Raw genomic sequence first — 19,835 nt, forward strand, 5'->3', positions numbered from 1 at the left:
GTGGGGCCCCTTCTTATCTAGTGTTGAAAAGGGCTTTCAGTGCCGGGCTGCTGATGGGGAGGATCAGCAGGAGAAAGTAAATTCCTGGAAGGGCTTCTCCTTGCGGAGGTGCTTTTAGTTTTGCCTGACTGCTGCTTTTTTCAGCCAGCGTTGCTTCGCCTTTGCCGTAAGGAATTTGAAAGGGAATATTTTATCTGGTATCAAAAGTAGCGCTGGGTGGTGAGAGAGGAAAAACATTCACATCTTCCCGTTGTGATATTTTAGTCTGGGTGCTGAAAGCTGGTCCCCAGATTTCCAGGCTGCTGGTTAAGGTGTATTTTCAGGTGAGTTTTAAGCAGCATTTGGATATGTCGTACTCTTCTGGATGCCTCCCCTGTCCCTGCGTGGGGAGGTGTTTCATCCTCAGCTTCCCTGCCACCTCCCAGTTCCCTATAGGGAGGCCATAGGGGAGGGGATGGAAACTGGAATTGTTCCCTTCGTTGTCATCAAGGCGTCTTTGCCATCAGCCTGGGGGGAGACCTAAAGCTCTTCAGGGCAGGTTTGGCCTGTATGGTGTGCAGGGGAGGGCTCCTGGCCACGGGATACGGGGCCATTTTCACACACCCTTCTCCCAGTGCTTCCCTTCGGATTGGCATGCACCACTGCAGCTGCCTGACGCCGGGCCAGCGATGCTCCTTCCCTCTCGCAGAGAAAAGCAGAAAGGGTAAATAGATTTTTGCTGCTTTTGTGCTACTGGGTGAGCATCCTTCACCCGAGTGGTGAGTGCTGTGAGCTGGGGCTCAGCTTGCAGGCTCCACGGCTTTACCTCTGGGTCTCGGGATTTCTTTTCTCAAAGCCTGCTTGGAGATGAAAGCCCTGGCTCTGGAAGCGCAGGCAGGAGCAGGGGGTCCCTTTCCTCTCCGGGCCGACCACCAGGCTGCGGTTGGAATAAAAATAATAGCTTAAAGCTGCCAGGCTCAGCAGTGGGGAGAGGATGGCCAGGCATTAAGTTTCATGCTTTATTCACGCTGCAGGCTTTTATAAAGGCGATGTAAATCATGCAGGGCGGGTGTGGGCTCCCGGACACATTGATCTGCATGCTGGAAACCGAACCTGTCCCCTCTGCCCTGACCCAAGCTGCGGGGAGAGGCCTGGCAGATGAGGATGCCGAGGTGCCGCGCTGCGTGTCAGCTCTCCTCCATGTTTGTGGAGCACTGCCTGCCTCCCCTGTGTACTAACCTATTTTTTTTTCCAATATTTTGGGCTCCAGCATTCTTATGGTAAGGTTTGCACAGCACAACGTGTTTTTCCCTCCAGTTGGTTTTCTCTTATTAGCCTATTTTTCCTCTTGCCCTCGTTCTGTTTTTCCCCACAGTATGTGAACGCCGTTTGCCGAGAAACTGTGTCAGCCTTCCTCGTAATTAAGAGTCTGGCAGGAGCCAGCGCGACAGTCATTTTGGAGATGACGCTTCCAGTTTGGAGCTGACAGTAAGCCGGAGTGCTGCGGCAGGGGCTCGGTGCCTGGGATGAGGGGATGTTCTCCGGCTGAGCGGGGCCGGGGGACCCACGAGGAGCCTGGCGCTGGAGAAGTGAGTACCCTGGGTACATCTCAGCTGAGGGATTTAAACTGTCCGTGTCCTCTTGTAAAGCAGCTCCAGGAATGGTTAAAGTCTGGATTATATCACAGGTTTAGCCCTTTGGGAGGGAATCTGCATGCGTGTGTATAGGACAGGAACAAATTGCAGTGGCCCTAAGTCGGCTGAGTCTCTCCTGCTCGGAAACAGTTGTAATGTGGAAAGTAAGATGGAGAGCTCGACGATCAAGTGGCCTCAAAAAGGGTAAACAGAGAGAAGTTATTCAATGGCGCTCTGTAATTTGGCTTCAGACTCTGTAGTTCTTTTATTAGGAGGAAGGCTCAAAGCAACCAAAAGGAGACAGGAGCTGGGGAGCTGCTTGCCTCAGGATGTCGTGGATGCTAAAAGCTTAGAGGTTCAAAGAGCATTTTGCAGCAGAAAAATCCATCAGGGTCTATGAAATCAAAGCGGCCGTCCCTGGGTGAGAAAGCTTCAGGCTGCTGATTCCCGGAGGGTGAGAGCGAGTGTGCCGGGGCGGCACCCCAGGCGTCCGTCCTGCTCCTGCACCCCCTGCACGGCGCTAGGATTTTTGGTCCAGTGTGGGTGGTTGCCTGCATGCTTTATGTGAACGGCTGAGGGATTTCATGTCATGCCTTCTTGCAGTTTCCAAACTGTCGCGTCCACGATTGTGGCTCTCCTTCCACTCCCGAGACAGAGGTTGCTGTTGAAGGTGCCGCCAGCCCTTGCTCAGAAGGAGCCCAGTGAGGTGCATGGGATCAAATGCCTTGCGTGGCTGAAGAAAACCCAGTGACTTTTTTTGATCTTTCTAATGACACTGCAAGGGACTAGGAAAACAAGTCGTGTGGTTCAGGAGCTCCAGCAGAACACAGTAACACCCAACCAACCACATGCCAAAGCTGACCTCCTTCCACTCCCCTCCCACCCCATCCATAGATGTTTTCAGCTGGTGGCACAGTAAAAATAAGGGCATAGGAGGAAAATTTTTTTAAAAAAAACATCCTATGTGGTATCTTCAGAAGAGAACTCAGCATTTTCCCTCTCTAGTTGCTGTGTCAGATTTGCCTCTTGGGGGCAACCTCACCCCGCTCAGCGGGGAGCGTGGCTTCTGTCCCTGCACAGAGAAATCCAGCGCTGGGGAGATGACGACTCACTGGGCATCTCTCGCTGCCTTTGCATTATCAGATCATTTTTGGCAATCGAGGTCATTATTTGCTGAAAGGATTTAAGGAAAGCCGTCGAGGTTGACTGTTCGTGGCTTTTCAGAAATGATGCAATTGGTTCTTGAAGGTCCCTTTTCAGGCTTGGAGTCCTTCAAAGTTTTTCCTGCCCTGCTGTCCTTCGCAGAGAGGAGGGCGGCAGGGAAGGACGTGTGTTTTGCGGCTCTAGTTTAATGGATAGCCCATAAATCTGTGCGAGGAAGATTTACAATTATCTCCCTGCTCTTCTTTTGCTCGGGATCCCTTGGACTATCACTAAGCCTATCAGCCCTGCGGTTACTGGTATATAGGGGAGACAGCAAACTTATTGCTCCAGCTCCGTTTTAGCCCTGTGTTCCTGAGCAGGCATCTCATACAAACCCTGTCCATAAATAACCATTTGCATTTATTTAAAGGGCGTTGAGGTATACGGTGGAATACAGGCAGTATTATTCATGCTTCGTGCTGTGGTTCCTAATGGTACTTTACCCGCTGATATGACCTACAAAGCTTGTTGTTTAGTGCCTGCAGTGCTCTGATGTTCTTCTTACCCTGAGGGTCAGAAATGACAAGAATAAATGATCATGACGGGTATCTTGCAAATCCCCGCTCCCTCGCCTTGGAAGTGTCCTTGCAAGGGAGCAGCTCGGTGACATTGCTGGCGCAGGCAGAGGGGGAGGCAGCGCGCTTGTCCGGCCGCGGGAGGTGAATGGAGCAGCCTTTGCGTGAGATGCGAGGGCAGATCAATTTATCCCTGTTCCTATTTCACCTTCTCCCTGCAGCGCAGGGATGCAGCTGGGGCTGGGTTGGCCCGAGCCCAACGCACGGGGGAACTCCCCCAGGAAAACACCGGCGGAGGAGGCTGGAGCGAGCGGGGTTAACCACGGACCCTGGAGCTTTAGGGGGTAGCCGAAAGAGGGGTGCAGGAGTCTGCGGCCTGTTTCTGCCCGATGAAGGACTGGGTCAGCCCTGCTGGGAGAGCAGCTCCTGGCTCCAGCCAGCCTGGGTGCTCGGACAGCAGCGGCCACGCAGCTCATTAACCCAGCCCTCCGGCGCTCGCTCTGCTGGCTTTGACACTGTCCTTCTTAATAGCTCCCTCTTCTTGTCTTCTTTCTTTCTTTTTTTTTTTTTTTTTTTTATAAAGGTAAATTAACTATATGGATATGCAGGAACATGAATCAAAGGAATTCAGCTGACTCTTGAGCGTACCATTTGTACAGAGATGTGCTAAAACATCAGGGTGTGATGGATGCAGCTCCCTTGGAAAAACCTGAGGACAAAAACTGCTTGTAAGGCATCTCACCACAGCTTCCCAAAATCTGATTACGTAGCGGGGGGGGGGGGAAATATCAAGCTTTGGAATACCTTAACTCAGTTGAACAGTACAGGGAGAAGGTACCAGCAAGAAGCAAATCAATTCCCAAAGGCTGCAGAGAAATTTCACTGACCTGGAGCTTCAGAGCAAGGTTGGCTACACTTAGAAGAGTTATGTTTCACCTGAGTGAAAGAGTGAAAGAGTTATGTTTCACCTGAAATATTTAACGCTGGGCATTTGAAATGCTCTGTGTATCTAAAGAGCCCACCAAAAATCTCCTTATGAGGAGATTTTAGAGGAACCTTGGGCTCATACAATGCTTTCGATGGGTTAACCCAGAAGTTTGAGTTTGGTTTTTTTTTTTTAAAAAAAAGGAAAAGCATGGGAAGAGTAAGACTCCGGCCTCCCTCACAGGGAAGCAAAAATTACCATGTAATGAATGCTGGGCTGCTTCTGGGACATGTGCTGATAGATCTGTTGTTAGGAGAGAGATGTTTCCATGGCAAAACCATCATCCTAAATGGCACTGTAACTCAGCAGAGAGGTGGCGGTGGCCCCGGGGACCATCTTCCCGGTCCATTCCGAGCATCCTGCTGGAGGAGGTGGGACCACGACAGCTGCGGGGATCAGGGCAGCTCACGGTGATGCTCGCCGTGCCACTGCCGCAGCGCCAGGGCTCTGCCGGGGAGGTTGTCAGCTCAGCGTTTTTTCAGTTCTTTCCGACGTTAAAAGAAAACTACAACAAAAGGCAAGCTTGAAATAGCTTGTTTTATCTCATCAGACAGATAACTTGCTTTGAGCATCATTGTCACTCAGGCTAAATTACTTTTAGATGTTTTTAATGACCGGGGAACATTTTTCAGCTGCTTATTCTGCAGCACCCTGCTGAGGGAGAGTCCATCTGTAAAGACCAAGGACTTTGATATCGTGGTAGTTCTTCCTGATGTTCATTTGGCTGTATTATTTGATATGTGATTCCCTGAGGTAGAGATGTTTTCAGCTAAATTTACAGCTATGAGCTCTTTTCTTTGCATAAGAGGATCTGTTTCCAAATGGAGCTGGGAGACTGGCTATGTGTGGAGCAGCGGGAGGTCAGGGATGTAGAAGAGAAACTCTGGGAGATTGAAGGTGACAGTCCAAATCCTGTCTGTGCTAAGGTTGACATTACCATAGGGCTGGAGGGATTTTAACCCGTCATTTGTTATCCCTACCTTTCATTTCACTTGCAATGCACAGCACGGAGAGCTGTGACTTGCAAAACGATCCCAACGGGGACACCGTTTGCAACATCAGCCACGCTGGTCTCCCAAATCTCTCTTTCCGAGGCAGGCACAGCTTTCCCATTTGTTCCCAAAGGCAGCTTTTAAGCCACTCGCCTTCGCCATCTCCGGGTTTTGCAGCACTTCTAGGAGATGTATTTTTAAATCCGAGCTCATAAATTTTGGAAGCTCCTCTCCTTCCCCCACCCCCTCGCCCCTATCAAAGTGTCAGAGCCAAAGAAAAACCGTGAGAGTGATGGATGCGCCCGGCTCCGCTTGCCAGCGCTCTGCCTGTGCGTGGGGGGTTATTTACTGCGCTGCTTGGGCTGTTTCTTCTTCGGTGACGGCAATGGCAGCGTTGGGGTTTGGTGCCTGGGACAGAGAGGCAGGCTGCCCGCGGGTCAGCCGAGCTTTGGGCTGGCACAGGCAGGGGTGGGGAGAGGTGGCTTGGGCACGGGGGCTCAGATGGCCAAAAGGTGAAGCCGTGGGGATGTGGATCCTGGCTGGTGGCTTGGCCAGAGGGTGGGTGCTGGGGGCCCAGAAGGGGAGGGTGCTGGGGGCCATTACACCCTCCTGGCTTTAGCTCTGGGGGTGTGTGGGTTAGCTCACCCAAAAGGGCAGCTCTTAAAAGCCACCAGTGCTGCTCCAGCCCCTGTGCATCCCCGGGGCTGTGTGTTGGTGCTGTTGGCAGCGTGTGCCAGGGACACGACCTGCCATGCTGGGGAAAACGCAGGGGGATGCAGAAACACAGGGAGAGACCCCCACGCTCGCCGGCCAGGCTGGAGCCCACCTACTTTTACTGGGAGCAGCTGGGGTGGGCAGAGCAGTTGCCGATGTCCAGCTGAGCCAGACACTTCTCCCAGGGCTGGAGCCACGCATCACCTCCTGGGGCTGGAGCTGTGGCTCTGCCCCTTCCCTGCCTGCGGCCGCCCAGGTCCTGCCCCAGAGCTGGGACAAGACCCTGCGTCGGGCTCCAAAACGCCACCCTCACCTCTCCCATGGGATTCCCAGTGGTTGCTGACATTTGCCCCCCATGCTGCAGGAGCATCCCGAAGCAGCCCCGCTCGGTTGAAAAGCAGGTCAGGAGCCTGCCCTCCCGTAGCCTCGCCAGCCCTTCCCCGCAGGTGCACTGCCGACAGATCCCGAGCCAGGGAGATGCTTTCCGCCGGCTCGGAGAGGTTTGCAGACGAGCAAACCAAACCCTGCCGGCTCCCCGTGCGAGTGCCTGTCCTCTGTGAACTCCCGCGCGTCTCTCGCAGTCGGGCTTGTGGGAACAGATCGGAGGCTGCTGTGACTCAGCTGCTTCTCCCCTGAGAAAATCCGCCCTGGCACCATGCTCGGCTCCGCGGCTGGGGCTGCCAGCACCTGGCAGCCTTCATCAACAAAATGGCCTTGGGCAAAACATCCCAATTTCCACTGCCAAACACTTACAGGGGAGAAATCCAGCATCTGATCTTGCCGGAAGCTGGGGCAGCAACTCCACTGCTGTACTGAGCTGGGGGAAAAAGTCCCATCCCTACCCAAAACCGAGCCCTGTGCTGGAGCAGCTGCAGCACGGGCTGGCCGTTCGGCTGCCTTCTGGCCTGCCCCTGCCTTTTTCCAGCTCATTATAACTTTCTCAGACAAATTTTTCTGCAATTGTAATTTTCCTTGCTGGCTCTCAGCCCGAAGAAACAGTGGTTTGGAAAGTTTGCTCAATGACTTGAAGGGAAGAGGCTCCTGAGCCTTTCATGCTCTGTGCCTGCTGGAATATTTTTTTTTCCCTGGGGCTAATCTGTGGAGCATCACGCTTGGCTTGATGAGTCTATGACGCTCTCAAGAAACAAAGCCAAGCCTGGCAAGCGTGTACTCAGCTGCTGGGAAGCCCCAAGTGCCGCCGCCGGGCTCCAGGCATCGCCGTCGGCTCTTTCTGCTCCTCTGCTTCACGCAGCACTGCCAGCCCGGAGCCTGGGCAGGCTGGTCCTGGGGCGGGCAGAGGGGACCGCTGAGATGATGGATGCTGGAGCAGTGAGACCGACCCCACGGTGTGGGGCTGGTGTGCTTGCCACTGGGCTTTTCCTCCGCAGAGGCAGGCAAAGTGGCGATGCGGGTCTCGCAGTGTGGTTAGGGGAAGGAGGGGGCCTGGAGAAAGGCTGTTTTGCTCGTTGTTACTTTCTCATGTCAAAAGGGAAAAGTACCCGGTTTTCCACCGGGGGTTTTGACATTATAACATGCCTCTCAGCACGGTGCGGGCTGGCATGGCTTTAGTATAAGTTTCACAACTCTTTTGCGGGTTTCATAAATCCCCAGCTCCTGGAGTGCCATGATTTTGTAACTCCCAGCTGGCTTTCAAACCAGTCTGGAGAGCAGCTTGAAATGGTCAGCGGACTGCTGCCCCTCGGACCGCAGAGGCTGGCAAACCAAGTCCCAGATGCTGGGATTTTATCTCGCTTTTCTTGCTCAGGGCGAGGGAAAGGCAGGCTGAAGACACTGCTGGGGAGGAGCCAGACCTGCCCCGGGAAGCAGTTTCCTACCAAAGGCTGCAGATCCTGGGTTTGATAGGCACCGATACCCCGTCAGCGCTGCAACCCCAAAACGGGGAGCTTCGTACCACGCCACTGCTGTGGTGTGCACCTCTGCCCGCGTATTTCCAATTTAATGCTGGCTGTTATTCCATCCTGCTAAGTTGTTTGTATTTATGCCACTGTGATCCATAATGAAACCCTCTTCCCAGCCAAACCTGGTTCCCAGTGGTGGGAGCGGGAGCATGCAGTGGTGGGGAGGGCAGGGGTCTCCTGCCAGCCACCTGGGACACCCCCATGCATGGGGCATCCCCTATGGTCCTGGCCATGTGGGATGAACTTGAGAGGGGGTAAGGGGAATGGAGGGGATGGAGCCTGGGGGCTGGCATGTTTTGGGGCTGCAGGCAGGGTGGGGGTCCCTTGGGGCCCAGGGTGGCAGTGGGTGTGCTGAGCTACAACCAAACCAGCCCCAGCAGAGCCTGAGGCACAGGGGTGTCGTGCATTAAGCAACTTAATGCATGTCTTCTTGTGCTGTAACGGGGTCCCCCACGTCCTCCCCAGGGAGGCTGGTGGCTGGAAAAATGTCTCTTGCCGCGGGCTGGGCAGGGAGCACCTGGCAGCGCTGCCGCCCCGGCGCTGAGCTGCAACCCAAGCACGTGCGGGTCACCGGCTCTGGAGCTCGGGGTGAGTGTGGCATGTGTGTTGGGAGAGCTGATCCATGCTAATCCCATCAATATTTCACAGCGCTCTGGCCCTGTTATAATTCCTCATGTCATCTGGGATGCCGGCTGGGATGGGGGTGCGGTGCCAAGTGAAACACGAGAGCTGCTGTGGCTTCACCCTGGCTCCTTGGGCATCAGAGGGGTGCAAGGGGCTGGCCACAGGTGTTTCTACCCACTGCCGTGGGTAGGGGTTATCTGGCAGAGGTGGGCAAACCCAAACATGCCGGCTGAGCGTGGGCACCATGGGCATCTGCCTGGCTTGGCCGTGTGCCGGAGCAGTGGGGCTGTGCTGTGACGGGCAGCTGCCAGCGCTGGCGAAGGGCAGCTGGCCCTGGTGCGGATGGGGCTGTCCTACGGGACAAACCCGCTCTGCCCAGTCCTCTGTCCGTGGGACGAGGTGTTTAAGTGACAACAAGAAGAAATTAAACAGTAACCAGGCTCTGGGCTGGTGATCAGGGCACTAAAGCATTTCCTTTTCTTAAAGGCCGTTTGGATTAACAGGGAGAAGAGAGTATTAGGCATAAAATCTCCTTGCATGGCCATGCGGAGGGCAGTTTCCCAAGGTGCCGTGGCATGACCCAAAGGGCCCCCTGCTCCAGGCCATCCCGGGGGCTGCAGGGTTGCTCCAATGGGAAATTCCCTTTCCAGCGCTTTGCTGGCTCTGGGCTGAGGTGGGGGCACAAGCAAGACCTCCCCGCTCGGCAGCACCGCTTTGCGGGGCAGAGGGACGCAGGTGTGGGAGGGGGTCGGGTCTGGTTCGGCTCCTGCCTGCTGCCGCCTGCATCCCGCTCTGGCTCTTGGGAAAGCCGTACAAATAAGAGCAAGGCCCTGGCCTTCAAACTCGCGGGGCCCTAAATTCCTTTAGATAATCTCACGGGGGCAGCAGAGCAGGCGAAGGCTCTGAAAATAGATCTGTTTCCAGCTGCCGATGACTCGTGTTAATTAATTAAAGCCTCGCAAGCTCGGGCCTGTAAGTACGCAGTGCTGAACGCGCCAGGCTCTGCTCACTCTTTGCTCATGCACTAATTACCCCACTGCGAGGCCAGGAGCTAACCGGCTCCAATTTGTGCCGGGTTCGGCTTGCAGCCACGTGGGAGGGCTCCTGCCTGCGCTGCCAGCACGGGCAGGGAGTTTTGCTGCCCGATGGGATGTGCACGGCGCCCTGGAGAGGGAGGGAGCCTTGGGCAGCCCCCTCCCAGCCCTGGCACCCCCTTCCCCAGTGCTCACGGACCAGTTCTCCCCATAACTGGCCCTGCAGCCTCCAGCTGCGCCTCTGCTAAGGCAGGGGATGGGGTTCGGAGTGGCTGCGGGGGACCGGCCACCTCACAGCACCCAAACCCCCCATCCCTGGGTAAGACAGCCTGGCCAAAAGCATCCCTGCCTTGCGGGCAGCGCCTGCTGCTTCAGCCTGCCCTCCTGCTGCCCGAGCAGCGCTCCGGGTCCGGCCGGGTAGGGCTGTGGGTGAGCCCGGCTCCCGGTGGTGTGTGGGCATCCCACTTCCGCGGGGTGGGTGGAGAGGCGAGGCACGGCGAGGCGTGGAGGAGACGCTGGGTTTTGCCCAAGGACAGAAGGAAACGGTAATTAGCTGCTGGAGCGTACAGGAGGTGAGGGCGGGAGGACGGGGAGCGCTGGAGGAGGTGGGTATCGTCTCTGCTCTGCTCTCCTGGGGTCCCTGGCAGTGGGGACAGTGAACAGGTCCCGGCATCTTGTGCCGGGCGAGGGGATGGTGGCTGCTTGGTGAACGTGTGAGAGGGTGATGGGACCCACCCCGTCCACAGGAGTGCCCAGATGGGTCCCTCCTTGGCTGAGACCCATCAATGTGTGGGGACTGGGGGGATTCAAGCCCCCGCTGTTCTCCCTCGCACCCACAGTGTTTTTAGGAGGCAAGACCAGGCACCTAGCGGTCCCGAGAGTGGTATGTCAGCTGGGATCCCCACGGGAGCACCCTGTCCCTGCTGCCCTTCCCCAGGCAAAAGGTCCAGGTGATGGGGAGGGCTCAGCCGGGGCTGACCCTCATACCTGGATGGTGCTGAGCAACTTCAGCGCAACCCACTCAGCACTAAGCCCTGCCGTGGGTCCGGCTCTGGTTCTGCAGGGTGAGGGGCCGGGGGGACCCTCGTCCCCTTCCTGGAGGCCTCGCCCCTCGCGGAGGGCTGGTGCGGAGCAGCGGGGATGAGCCCAGCACTGGGACTGGGCACCGCGTGGCTTTGTGACCATGGGCCGGCAGCACCCGGCCACCCCGCCAGCTTCAGGAGCTGTGATCCAGCGTGCGCAGGTACAGCATCTCCCCGCCTCCCGCTCCAGCTGATTTCCAATTGCCCTAGATCCAACCTGCTGATTACATACAGCACTCGGGGTTTTGCTTTCGGGAGGCCTGCCGCCTCCTGCGACGGGTGAGGAGAGAGGGTTGGCCAGGCGCTGAAAGCTTGCGAAAGGTAAGCAAACACAGGCCCGAACCTGGCAGCTCCTGCCCGTGGGGAGGAGCCGCAGAAGCCACCCAGGACAAAAAGGCTCCGCACGGGGCCCTAGAGAAACCATTGCCTGCCCATGTTTCGAAACAAGCTTCCACTGTGGGTAAACACAGGCTAAATGGGGAGAGATGTGTTACAGGAGGGTGAAGATGGGGCACGGCGCCCCGGTCGGGTGTGCGACGCGGGATGCGAGGAGCCGGGGTGGGTTTGGGGAGCGAGGAGCCTCAGCGGGGCACGGCGGCAGCGGCTGGGTGGCTGTGGTGTGGTGACAGCACCTGTGCTGTGTTGGATGAAGCCTACCTGCATTCGGTAACGCTTTTTTATAGTCACAAGCCTAAGTTATCAGCCCTTTGCCTCCCTGGCCTTGCAAAGGGCTTGCACCCAGGCCGCTCTGCCAGGGGCCCTTCTGGGGCTGTGTAACCCCACCCGGCCGTGCTGAGCGAACCCCCAGCCCGCCCCGGCTGCTGCGCGGCGGCCTCGCTGCCTGCCCCGGCTCCGCTGAGGGAGACGCTGCCCCCCAGCCTCTCCTGGGGAGACCCAGCGCAGGCAGGGCTGCCCGTGCAGGCAGAGGGGAGCCCAGCCCCGGCTCCCCTCCCCGCCGCGCCCGCCTTCCTCCTCCTCCTCCTCCTCCTCCGCGGGACCCCTGCGAGCGGCCGGCTTGCTGCGGGCCGGGGCCGGCCACCGCGGCCTCCGCCTACCGGAGCCTCCGCGGCGCGGCGCGGCCGGCAGGGGGCGGTGCGGTGCGGGCGGCTCCGTACGGCGGGGCCGGGCACCGCCGGGCTGCGCTGCGCCGCGCCGGTCCCTGCCGGTCCGCCCGCACCTGCTGCACCGCCGAGCAGCACCGCGCCGCACCGCAGCAGGCAAGTGCCGGGGAGACGCGAGTGGCGACAGCCGCCGGCTGGGTGCTGGGTGCGGACCGGGGTGCCGGGTCCCGGTGCGGGTCCGCAGGCAGGGCCGGGAGGGCTGGGTCTGGGCGCCGCGTCCACAGGCAGGATCCGGAAAGCTGGCGCTGGGTGCTGGGGTCCGGGTGCTGAGTCCGCAGGGCAGGGTCGGGGGTGCTGGGTCTGAGTGCTGAATCCGCAGGAAGGGTCCACAGGGAGGATCGGGGGTGCTGGGTCTGGGTGCTGAGTCCACAGGGCAGGGTCGGGGTGGGGTGGGTTTGGGGTGCTGGGTCTCGATCCGGGTCCACAGGCAGGATTGGGGGTGCTGGGTCTGGGTGCTCGGGTGCTGGGTCTCGATCCGGGTCCACAGGCAGGATTGGGGGTGCTGGCTCTGGGTGCTCGGGTGCTGGGTCTGGGTGCCGAGTCCACAGGCAGGATTGGGGGTGCTGGATCTGGGGGTAGAGTCCCTTGGTAGGGCCTGGGGTGCTGGGTCCGGGTCCAGGTCTGGTTCTGCAGGCAGGGTTTGGGGTGCTGAGTCTGGGTGCTGAGTCCTCAGGCAGGATCTGGAGAAGGGGGAGCAGGGGTCTGACTGGCTGGGGTGGAAGTCCAGGGAACGATGCCTTGGGGGAAACAGGGGGGCAGAGCCTTGGGGTTCAGGGGAGGTCTGATGCAGGTGAGAAGCTGGAGGGGAGGCGGGGACATGCAGGATCTGGTGGCAGTGCAGGTAGCTGGCTTTGGGGGCAGGTTTGGGGTGAGGCGGGGTTGGGGGACCTGAGCAGGAGTGACGGGGGGACATGCCGAGGGGGTGAGGGAAGATGATGGTGGGAATTGCAGCCACAAAGAGCACCAGCTCCTGTGGGGAGGGCTAGGTACAGCCCCCCCAATCCCCAGCAGATCAGGGGTCTGCGTGGATGGGGACTGCTGGCAGTATTTGGGGAGGCTGAGTGTTACCTGGGGGCAGCTGGCGTTTCAGCCAGCTGGGACAAGACACTAAACTGATGCAGGTGGTGCAGTGCAATCCCTGCCTCCCCCCTGCTTCCCCTTGGGAGGCAGGGGGCTGTGGGATGTGGTTTGCCTGAGCCCTGGCTCTTTGGGGTTCATCTCCTTGGGGTGCATCGCTGGGGGGGCTGCAGATGCTCCCAGGTGGAGGGGACCGGCTTGTGCTGGGGGCTTGTCTGCGTTGGGGTTGAGCTTCATATCTGCTGATCCAAGGGTAGAAGGGACCTGCCGTGCTGCCAGGCAGCTCTGGGATTTGGGGCTCTCTGTCCTCCCCAGCAGTACGCAGTGGGGCTAGTGGCTTGTGCCTGGCCTTTAAAACCGAGAGCGTGAAGTGGGAGGGGGAACCACGAAAGGGCTCTTCAGGTGCCAAGGAAAACAGTCTCCAAAGACAAAGAGACTGCCCAAAATGGATGAGGAGTGCAGGTTCCCTCAGAGGCAGGGAAATTATTAATAACAACGACAGCATTTTTTGTGCTAGTTGGCCTACCACCGCGGGAGGCTGCTTTGCCTCCCTCCGCGGCGGGCGCAGGCTGGGAGCCCCTGCCTGAACCCCAAACGCAGGTGGGACGGCCGCGGCAATGCTGCGCGCGTGTCCCGCGGGATGCGTCTCTGCTTCGTCTCGGTTTGGCCGGGCTCGCTCTGCCCGGAGGGATGAGGGGCAGGGAGCTGCGCCCCCAGCATGCCGTGATCCCTATCTTGACTTTGTTTTTGTGTTGCAACCGGAGGGGAAAAAAAAAACAAACCCCAACAACCCTTTCGGTTCCTGCAGATGAGGGCTTTGTGTCGTAAGCTTGTTCTCCCCTCCCTTGCCTTTTCCAACATCCATTTTAACCTTTCACTACTTTCCCCGCCAGGAATGCAGCGGGTTTGCCGGAGCCGGGAGGTTTATTCAGCAAATCTGGCAGGTCGTGTGCCGGGAAAAAGCATCCAGGTGTGCTCGGCGAGGCTGGCAAGGGGGGGCTCTGCCGGCACCCATGCAGGAGGGCAGCGGCGGGTGCAGTGGAGATGCAGCGCCAGCCTCGCCTGGCTGCGTGCGGGGAATTTCCCTCCCTGCGCTTGCCCGCCGGCTCCGCTTGGCATCGTGATGGGACTTGTTGGGAAGCAGCTTATTTGATGGGTGGTTTGGTGGGGGGGGAGCTGGTCCTGGGGGACCTGCTGCCTCTTGGGGGGTAGGGGGGACAATGCCTACAGAGTTTTTTATGTTCCCCTGCTGTGAAAGTCCCCCCCGCAGTGGCCAGCTGCTGCTGCGGGTCTTGGCCGGGCGCCTGGTCCCGATCAAAGGTGAGAGCTCCTTGCCCTCCTGGCTCTTGGGAGGAAATGCCGCTGCTGCCGTCCCTCCCTGCCTGGCTGTGCCACCGCTCCTGGTGATTTACAAGCACGAGGGCTTTGTCATAGCAAGGGCATCACCAAACCCACCCCTGGGGGCCGAGCTCCGCCATCCAGAGCCAAAGGAAGCCAAGGGTTTCGGGCACCATGTTACCAACTGGTGTGGGGACACAGCTTGGTGATTCAGGGTGTGCTCCGGCTTGTGCTCTTCTTGTTGCTTAAAAGCTGCCACCAGGTACAACCCCACCTCCCGTTACCTGATGGAGGGCTCTCGTTTGCCTGTTGCAAAGCCCAGCACATGCAAATAAGGTGGGGAGCTGATTTTGGGGCAGTAAAGCTGGCGGTATGCAAACGGCTATGGGAAAGGCCAGGTGCTACTGCCTTGCACCGTGCAGTTTTGAACGCGAAGTTGAATATCAAATTGAGTCTGACCCCAAATTTGAAGCTTCGTTGGAGGGAAAGCGAAGAAAACAAGAAGAGGTTGTTAAAGCTGGAACCCATAAAACTGCTCCCGTCATCTGGTTTTGCTGGACTTTTGAAATGAAAACAGTTTATCTTTGGAATAAATAACAGGGACAGGGACATGCTTGCAGCAGAAAGCCCCGCATTCACGGCAGGCCAGCTGGGTTGTGCTCCAGCTCTCGCCCCGCTTCAGAGGGGACCCCAGGTCATACGAAATTTCTGAGCCTCGGTTTCCCCTCGGGGAAACCCTGCACCAGGCCGACGGTGGGAACCCCGGGCACTGCCAAGAAACGTCTTTGAAACTCAAACCTGGCTTTGGAAAAAAACTGGAAGACAAACCGGCTCTAAACAAACACCCAAGCTAATTCCTTGTCTTGCATTGTATGAGCCCAGTGAAATGAAACACTGTGCAGTCACGGCGACGAGCAAATGGATTCAATTGCATCAAAAAGCCCCGAAATCTGCTGGCTCTGAAATGTCCCTTTACATTTAAGGTTGGGATTTTTTCTCATTTTCTTTCTAATTTTTCCTGGGAACTTAATTTTACAATTATTTTCCTGCTTCTGCCGTGGAGACAATGTGCTTCAGCCACAAAGCCTTTGAAGGCTGAATTACAGATCGTATCCAGTGCTGAGCCACTTGGATGCGAACGCCCCCTCGCTGGGAAACTTCGCTGTGATGTGGAGGGCTGGTCGTCCATCTGTCCATCTGTCCATCCAGGCTGCCGAGGGGCTGCCAGCAAGCGACGAAGCCTGGCCTGCTGCAGCGGAGGTGGGAAAGGATGGAAAATGTTGGGGTTTGGGGGTGATGTTGCTAGCGCCGAGCGTGCCTCTTCCCCGCGATGGAGGAGGTGGGAGCCCCGGGGGTCTGCCTTGTGTGCCGAGGGTCTGCACCCCGCGTCCTGGGGCTTGGCAGCCGCACTCTGCCTCCCCTGTGGCCTGGACGTGGGGTTGGGCTGGCAGCGGGTTGAAGTCAGAGTCAGGCCACTGCGTCTCGGCATCCTCTGGTTTCACTTCCCAGTTCCTGCGTGGCTCCCGGCTGAGCTCTCAGGTACTCCTGGGCTGCGGGGCCAACCCAGGGCTGCTGCTGTGGGGTTTCTGCAGGGGCAGACGTGCTGGATGGGAGGGAAAAGCCGCAGGGACTGTGTCCTCACCGCTGGCTTGCGAGAGCCAGACAGCCTCCGGCATGTGGGGAATTGCTCCTGCGAGGGGAGATTTGCTGCCATGCCCAGGGGTGCCAGGTCTGGGCTGGCTGGGGCATCCCTTAGTGCACCCGGTCCTGCTGCTGAGCTGCAAGGGTTTGCCCTTCAGCCTCCCTTCCTTGCACCCTTCCTTCCCAGGCCAGCTCTGAGTAAGGCTTTTGGGGTGATGGAGCTGTTTTGACTTATGGCCAGTGTTGATGGGTTTTTCATGTGGATGGGGAGCGGAGGAGCGCTCTGTCCTGCCATCCTGGGCACCGTGCTCTCGCCATCTGCTTGCGGCGCTCTGGGAGCTGCTGGAGAGGAGCCGTCCTTGTGCCTGGCAGGCAGCTGCAGGCAGGTGATGCCTGCCCATGGCACAGGCTGGAGCAGCTTTTCCTATTTTCTCACTTGGGTCTTTTTGGGTGGCTTTGGATGGGAATGGCAGGACAGCTCTCACGGGGACTTGCCAGTGAGCTCTGTCGCTGCCTGGCAGCCCCTTTGAACCTCCCGCCCCATGTCAGACCTGACCTGATGGAGGAGAGGAACAAGTTCTTGTAAGAACAGTGAAAACGGGGAGCTGGGGAGAAGCTAAAATGCCCTGATCCCTGCAGCCATGCAGAGGGACACCATGGCTGGGCCCTGCCCCTTGCTGGGCAGGCAGCATCCCCCAGTGGGATGTTGCAGGGGGACGGAGATAAAGGCACAGTGCTGAGGGGCCAGCGAGGCAAATCTGTCGGAAATTGGGCTCTTGTTAGTTTTATTGCTGACGGATCGGCTTGTCTTTTCAGGGATGTTTAGATGTCTGGCTCCTGCCGGCACTAGTGCCCCTTAAACAGGCCCATGTCCCCAGCCGGCCCCGCTTGCTCTCCCATCCATCACTTTGCTCCTGACGCGCCTCCTCCCCGCCGTGACGCTGGCGGGATCAGAGCTGGGCTCTCTCCTCTGCTGGATGCGCTGGGCTCTGCCGGGGGCGGATGGGGGCTGTGCCGTGCCGGGGGCATTCGGAGCCCGGGGGAATTCGGAGCCCGTTCCCACGGCCCGCCGGTGCCCACTGCCCGCCCCCCTGGCTCCACGGCGGCTGTGCCATGCGTGGGGGCTTTGCGGTGGGAGTGGGGCAGGGTGCTCCTTGAGAGGAGCCAATGTCGCCGCTCTCCCTCCCCTCTGCTGTGCCCGAATCCCGAATTTGGGTAAAGGAGGGATGTATCTGCTTTCCGAATCACCAAAGCTCTCGTGCGTGTCTGCTGAAGCACCTCGGGGTCAAGCATGGTTTTGTTTAAAGAAAGGAACTAAAATAAACTCGTTGAGGGGCTCCCAGGAGGTCACTGTGCTCCTTCCCCCCTGTCCCCAGCCCCCAAACCGAGCACGGATCCCCTCTTCCCAGAGGGCTTCCAGCACGTTAGCATTTTTTTCTTGCTGTTGTTGACAAAAATCCCAGCTGGTTGAGAAATATCCGTGCGGCAGCGCCAGCCCAGTCCCACGGGTCAAATCCTGCCCTTGCAAATCTCTGCCGGGAAGGGCAGCTCATCCTGGGCTGGCCTTCAGGGATGCTGCCGGGGGGGACCCACTGCTTTGCAGGGCAGCCCGGGCTCTGGGCCATGAGCAAGCCCCTGTGAGGGACGGATGGATGGACAGACACCGCGGGCTTGAGGTGGACCTGATGTTTTATCATTTGCTGGCTGGACTGCGCCGCAGAAGCAAAGTGCTGGAAGTTCGTCAAGGGCTGAATTAAAGTTGCCTGGCAACCTCCATCCCGGCTCCTCTTCCCGCATCTCGTAGGATTTCCCACCCAAGGTCTGCCGGCTCTGGGGAAGGGGGGCCCAAAACGCGCCGCGCTCACAGCCAGGCAGGGGCCAGGCTCGCCTCTCGCTGGGGATGGCTCTTTTCCTGTAATTCCTTGGCTTCTTCCCGCGCCTGGGAGCTGGGAGCTCTCCCCGCCTCGTCTCCCAGGGCGGGTGCCTTTTCCCCCTGCCGCGCCAGGAACGGGTCAGGCTGTTTCGGCTGAACCCGAGGGCAACTTGCGTGGGTCCCTGGGGGGGTAAAATGTTGCTGGGCCAGTGGGAATGCGGCTGGGGGAGCGAGTGGCGGGGGAGCCGAGGGGGCCGGGGGGGATCACGTGCTGGGCTTGGCCCCGATGAGTAAAGCTGAATCGGCCACGCGGGGTTTGGAGCACCTGGGCTGGGCTGCTGTAAAAAAGCAAGGTGTAAATGGTAGTTTCTGCTGCAGTCCTTGCTGGGAATTTTGTTAAGGCTGTTTTGCAACCCCGTAAGCCGCAGGAGACCCGCTGGAAATCCTGGCCCCCACTGGGAAGCCAGCAGCGCTCGCTTGTAGGAGTGCACGATGCCAAGGGGGGCAGCCCATGAGGAGGGGAGAATGGTCCGGGAGCCTGCCTGGGCTTTGCTAGAGCTCGGTGAAGCAACCACAAGCTGTCCACAGAGCGGCAGGATGGGGAAGCATCCGATCCCGCTCTGCAAATCTATGTCCCACCGTCCAGGATGGATGCTGGGGGTGAGCCAGAGAAGGGCTGCTCCCACCTGGCGTTTCCATCCTTTCTCCTGGGTTCGCTTTAAATTAAAAAGCCAGCATTGCTTTCCAACTGTGCCGCTGAGCAGACAGCTGGGGGGGGGCCCATAAGACCCTGGCTGGGGTCCCTCCATATTTGCCAGCCCCACTGACAGCGCAGCTTCCCTGCACCGTGGCTTGCAGCCAGCTCTTGCTCCCAGGTTTTGCTGCCTCGTGGCTTTGAGAACCACGGGGCAGCGGGAACGGGCCACTGTGGCCAGCAGAAGTGCCTGGCACAGTGGCCGTCGAGGGGTGTGGCAGCTTCATGGCATTGCTGGTTTCTTTGGCCAGATCCAGGGTGGTGAGACCTGCCACCAGGAAATTCGCTCATCAAAAGCTTTTTGTGCCTCCAGAGACGCTGGTCGTGGGGGTTTTAAGGAGGTGCCGACTGGGCCGGCTCGTTTGGGTGTGCTGTGCCGGCTGGCTGCCGGTGGGAGGCTGAGGCCAGCACAGTCACGCTCGCAGAGCTTCCATCGTGACCCAGTAAACCCAGTCAGACCTGACCAGGGCTCGCTCGCTCGCTCCCCTGCGCGCTCACGCACGCCTCCGCCGCCCCGCCGCTTTCCTGGCGTTCCCAGGGGACCAGCAAACCTGTCCCGCCGGCAGGAGCTGGTGCCTGGGTCTGGCTTGCCTGGTTCCGTGCCGGGAGCTGCGGCTCCATCCCACGGGCGCCCCGGTAGCCGGCGGTAGGAGGGTGGGCTCTGGCCCCCGTAGACATTGTATGTTGCGATTAGAGCGGCCGGTTCCTGGCTTTGCCCCGCTCCCGGGGAAGCCGTCAGCCCTGTGGCCAAATCCTGCCTCTGTCACCCTTCTCCTTCAGTGTCGCCGACCAGGGTGGGAGCTGAGGCTGTATTTCGGGTCCTATGTTGGTCCCCCTTGTGCTGGGAAGTAGGTGAGGAGCCGAAGGGCTTGGGAGCTCGCTCCTGGGGATGGCGTGGGCTTTTCTGGGCAGTTTTTCATGTAAACCCCAGATTTCATTGGAGCTGCTGCTGCTTTTCAGCCTCTTCCTCTCCCTGTTTTGTCTCCCTCCCCTGGAGAAAGCTCTCTGCGGTGTTTCCCCTCCTGGCTTTTCCCTGCTTGCCATGGAAGAGCTGGGCTTGAGCCAACCAACTGTCCCCAGCCCAAATGGCAGGTCCCATGGACCGAGACCTCCTCTGCCTCCCGCCTCAGCCCCCAGCCCTTGCCATTGCCCAGAGCTTTGAAGTTGCACCCTGCTGAGGGGAGGGTGATGGGTTTGGGGGGGTTTGGGGCAGCTGCAGCCCAGGGTGATGATCTGAGCGGGGCCAAGGATGGTTTTAGTTCCTTCTTGCTCTTTCTCCCCCACCCTAGGTATGAAAAATAAAAAGAAAAAGAGAAGCTCAGATCAGCCCTTCCCTTCAAGTAAAATATT

Source organism: Platalea leucorodia (genome assembly GCF_965183815.1).
Source record: "Platalea leucorodia genome assembly, chromosome: 4".
Lineage (NCBI taxonomy): Eukaryota > Metazoa > Chordata > Aves > Pelecaniformes > Threskiornithidae > Platalea > Platalea leucorodia.